This window comes from Choloepus didactylus, chromosome 10 (genome assembly GCF_015220235.1).
Source record: "Choloepus didactylus isolate mChoDid1 chromosome 10, mChoDid1.pri, whole genome shotgun sequence".
Classification (NCBI taxonomy): domain Eukaryota; kingdom Metazoa; phylum Chordata; class Mammalia; order Pilosa; family Megalonychidae; genus Choloepus; species Choloepus didactylus.
In genome coordinates, this window is record NC_051316.1 from 23,790,555 (window position 1) to 23,795,939 (window position 5,385).

Genomic DNA, 5,385 nt, shown 5'->3' on the forward strand with positions numbered 1-5,385 from the left:
AATTAAGCAAATTAGTCAATGAAAAGTGAGTGAAGGAATGGAGTGCATGAATGAATGAATGTTAAATAAAAGGAAGGGGAATGTGGGGGCGTTTGTGTGCATGCCTTGACAGCAGTGGTGTAAAGAAGCCTGAGAGGTAAGTTCGGGAAAAACTAATGGAAAGTAGAGAAAAAATGAGGTCTAAATTACATAAAATGAAGAGTGTAAAAAACTGTGAGAAAAAAATGTTAACAATAACTCCACGGTCTTCTAAACATAGGGAAGTAGGAAAATGAGAGTAAAGGATAAAAATCTAGAATCTAGCTCTCTGATTTTAGCAAAGCAGGTTAAAATCATTAGAACCTGAGCTCAGTGAGGAATGAAGGCTGACAGAAGGCAATGGCTGAGCAAGTCAGACAGCAGGAAGTTCAAGGTGTACAACACAGAAAGTGCAAACACTTTCTGGGCCTATTGAGCAAAGGACATCAGTCTGAGCAGATGGGATGTGTTAGTATATTCAGCCTTCGTAACAACAGAGTAGAGTAAGCACTATTTTCATACTTCACAGATGGAAACAGAAGTATAGGGAGGACAGACAAACAGCACAAGTAATACTGCATGGAGGTGGTAGAGCAGGGTTTGAACACCATCTGTCTGACTCCAGAGAGAGTTCATAGCTACTACACTCTAAGGCCACAGAGGGAAGTGAGAACTAAGGAATTTAGAGTAATTTAAAAAGGATTAAAGTAGGTACCTCATTAGAAATTTTAGTGTAAGCTGCCTACAATACAGGAAAGGGATTCAATACAATAAAAATATAATTGCCCTTTAAAAAAGAATACAGAGTACAGAAAGGTGAGAAAAAAGAAGTGTGATGGACACTAAGGAAAAGGATGAAATGTATCAAGGATAGAATGAAAAACATGGAGAGCAATGAGAAACAAAAAGAGGACAGAGCATAAATAAAATGGGTTGATAGAAAATTTCCAATGGAAGAAATGTGGAAAAGAGAGTTTTCAGAGAAAATAAGAGAAGGGAGTTTAGTTCTCTGGAAGAGTCTGTTCCATTGCTCCCTGTGACAAGGGGTGAAAGAGACGTGACTCACCTGAGCTGGTGTCGCTGCCCCTGAAGTGTGGGTGGGACGGGACTGATGGCCGTGTCTGGGGAAATGATTCATTCCCGAGTTATAAAAGCCAGTGAGGTGACCTCAGCTCCCACTGGGAGGTGGTTATCATGTCACTGCACTGGCCCTGACACATTGAGAGCTGGGAGTCTCTGAAGAGTGTGTCACAAACAGGGACAAATTATGCTTCCACTGAGAACTGTAACAATTATGTATAGAAGTCAAAGAACTTTCTTGGGACACCAGCTTTCCTAGATGAGAACTTTTTGTTAATGGCAACCCCTGGGATATAAATAGAGATGGGAGTCAAGTACTAAAAAGACCTATTCTACACTGGCAAAGCAGTAGGGTAATTAGCAATTTATGGCACATCAATCTCTTGGAAGACAGGACAGTTTTTTTTATGTTATGATTAGCAGAAGCACATGAAAAATTTTAAAGGTAACATTAAGTAAAATGATATAAAGTTGTTTCTAAAATGATATTTAAATATTTGTTACAGGTATTTAAGTGAATATGTGTGCAGGTGGATGGTGATTGAAGACAACATGTAAAAGTGAACATGTGGCACCCTTGGCTACTTGCTTCGGACCCCATGTGTGAACATTCACAGTAACTTTTTCGAGAAAAATGCCCAAATTCAAGGCGGCCTGGGGGGGGGGGCAGGGGTCAAGGAAAAGTTGCGCCTCTGGCAGAGTAGATCCTAGCTCAGGACGCGGTGCGGGCAGGGGCCCGGGAATAACAGCGGGGCCGTGCAGCTGGAGAAGAGGATGAGTATGTGGGGCCCCGACTGACCCGATGGCTTTTGCAGCAAGCAAGGCAGCAGCAGGAGGAGCCAGAGGCCGAGCATGGCGCTGGGGACAGGCCCACGACGCTGAGGGAGTGCACAGGCGGCTGGGTCCAGGAGTGCCACAGGATGGATAGGATGATGAGGATGAGGAGTGGCCCACCCTGGAGAAGGCTGCCACAATGACAGGGGTGAGCCACCATGCCGAAGTGGACGTGGACCCTGCGGACGGGCGTACCATTGAGGTGTTCATGAAGAAGAACCCTCGTGCTAGGCACACCCTGGCTGACATTATCATGGAGAAGCTGACCGAGAAGCGCACAGAGGTTGAAACGGTCATGTCATAGAAGTTGGACTTCCCGATGCCCTGTCTGGACCCCCAGGTCCTGGAGGTCTACAGAGGGGTCCGGGACGTGTTATCAAAGTACCATGGTGGGAAACTGCCCAAGGCATTTAAGACCATCCCTGCACTCTCCAACTGGGAGCAGATCCTTTATGTCACAGAGCCTGAGGCCTCGACTGCTGCTGCCATGTACCAAGCCACCAGGATTTTCACCTCTAACCTAAAGGAACACATGGCCCAGCGCTTCTACAACCTTGTCCTTCTTCCCTGAGTATGAGATGACATTGCTGAATACAAATGACTCAACTTCCACCTCTACATGGCTCTCAAGAAGGCCCTCTTCAAGCCTGGAGCCTGGTTCAGTGCGATCCTGATCCCACTGTGTGACTCAGGCACCTGTACCCTGAGGAAAGCCATCATTGCAGGTAGCATTGTCACCAAGCGCTCCATCCGTGTGTTGCACTCCAGTGCAGCCGTGCTGAAAATTGCTGAGATGGAATACAGCAGTGCCGACAGCATCTTCCTCTTACTGCTGCTGGACAAGAAGTATGCTCTGCCCTACTAGGTGCTGGATGCCCTGGTCTCCCATTTCCTGGGGTTCAGGACAGAGACGCACAAACTCCTCGTGCTCTTCCGCCAATGCCTCCTGACCCTGGTCCAGCCTTACAGGGCAGACCTGGCCACAGATCAGAAAGAGGCTCTCCTGGAACTGCTCTGGCTACAGCCCCATCCACAGTCCCCTGAGATCAGGTGCGAGCTTCAGAATGCAGTCCCCAAGATGTGGAAGATGTCCCCATCAACATGGACTGAGGAAAGAGACACCTGTCCTGGCCCAAGGGGCTTGGGAGGACATCAGGACTCCTGTTGGTGGCTAAGAATGAGACCCAACCTTTACAGCCCAAAGATATGGATCAGGGCAGGGATGGGTCATGGGGTTGTCTGTGACTCGCCTGTCCTGGACAGGGAGGACTGAGCATCTGGCTGACTCTTCCTTCCATTCTAGGTCTTCAGCACTACTCAGTTCTGTGACCTGACTTGGGAATTCAACTTCCCCACTCCCCACTTGGGGCTTGGAATAAGTACTTTCCCTGGCATTGCTGTGTCAAGTCACTGGGATGTGGATAAAAACAAAAGACAGGTATTTATTGAATTCTGTGATTTGATGTAGTCAATGGAGTTCTTTCTGCTTGCCCTCTTTAGCTGATGATGGGTATTCATCCCTGTTCCTGTCTCAGGAGTAGAGTCTTACCCAGTTTACACAGGACTCCATTTTGTTCTATAAGTTTGTTTCTTCAGGCTCTACCCACCTGGTTCATGCCTAGAGGGCAAAATTCTCTACCTGCCCCAACACCAGCTATGCTGGCAGAATGCCAGCAACCAGGAGGGGGGTGATCTGAAGACTCAGATCTCAGCTGTAGATGAAACAGCTGCAGGAGAAATCCCACCCTCAAGGAAAGTGGAAATACAGGGATATGAAAGGTCGGAGAAGATTCAGTATCCATAATAAAGTTTTCTTAGAATGCAGCTACGACTATCCCTTTACATGTTGCTTGTGGCTGCTATCATGCTACAGCTGGTACAACTGTGCATGATCCTTATAACCTTCTACAACCCTTCTTGCTTTTGAAAATGTGAATTTGTTCTAACCTGATGATTAGATTCAGGAATAATCTGGTAATGAAACACAAATTTCCAGTTTGATAATGTATAATTTTGTTCCTGAGAAACACTAGGTGAACACAGACAACTGCACCCAGTAGGACTAAGCAGAATTCACAAAACATACCTCAAACACTCAACAGCTGTCTCAGTTCACCACATGCCTTGGGAGCCACACCCATGCACACCTAGTATTGTGACTTCTGATTTCAGATCATCCACTTCCACAAGCAAACCTCAGGTATCTCCCAAGATAATGGGCCATATTTATTGTAGGGGTTTTATTTCTTAACCATTTAATATGTATAAAATTGCTACCTCTTTATTAGTTTCCTTTTAAAAAAAGTGTGCACTGAAAAAAAAGTGAACATGTTTGCGTTATCATTGGTTCACGATTTGTTTACCTAAAACTTCCCTTTAATTGTATTTTTGTTTTCAATTGAACATAGCATTAGAAAGTCAGAATTGGTGGAAATAAACACATACAGTAAACTGAAAGTCTGGAAGTGTAAGTCCTCCCACTTTGTTTTTCTTTTTTTAGGATGTTTTTATGAATTTGAGGCTCCTTTCCCTCCCAAATAAATTTGATAACAAGCTTTCCAAGTCTGCTAAGCAGGCTGTTGGAATTTTGATGGGAATTGAGTTGAATTTGTAGATCACTTTGCGTAGAATTGATATCTTAACAAGGGATAGCCTTCCTATCCATGAATGTAGAATATCTTTCCACCTCTTTAGGTCCCCTTTGATTTCTTTCAGTAAGAATTTGTAATTTTCTCTGTAGAGCTCTTTTACATCCTTGGTTAAATTTATTCTACGTACTTGATTTTTTTTAAGTTGCTACTGTGAATGGGATTTTTTGTTGACTGCCTCTTTAGTTAGGTCACTACTATTGTATATGAACATCACTGACTTATGTACATTATACTGCTGAATTTGTTTATTAGCTCAAGTAGCTTTGTCATCAATTTTTCAGTGTTCCGGTTTGCTAATGCTGCCATTTTGCAAAGCACCAGAAATGGATTGGTTTTTATAAAGGGGGTTTATTTGGTTGCAAAGTTACAGTCTTAAGGCCCTAAAGTGTCCGAGGTAAGGCATCAACAATAGGGTACCTTCAGTGAAAAAAGGCCATTGGTGTCTGGAAAACCTCTGTTGGCTCCCAGGTTGCATTTCAAAATGGCATTCTCCAAAATGCCAGTGTCAGCTTCCAATGGCCATCTTCAAAATGTGTCTCCCACCTGCAGCTTCTCTCTGCCTCTATGGCTCTTTTTAAAGTACTCCACTATCCAATGAAGAGCCACACTGAATGGGTGGAGCCACACCTCCATGGAAATAACCCAATCAAAAGTATTATCCAAAGTTGGGTAGGTCACATCTCCATGGAAACAACCCAATCCAAAGATTCCAACCTAATCAAGATTAAGTATGTCTGCCCCCACAAGATTGCATTAAAGAACATGGTGTTTGGGGAGATATAATACATCCAAATTGGCACAA

At 44.3% G+C, this 5,385-nt stretch overlaps 1 pseudogene; it reads left to right on the plus strand.

Annotated features, from left to right (window-relative positions):
- The first annotated feature begins 1,732 nt into the window (after nucleotides 1–1,732).
- On the plus strand, nucleotides 1,733–3,042 carry LOC119505700 (annotated as a pseudogene).
- Nucleotides 3,043–5,385: the final 2,343 nt, after the last annotated feature.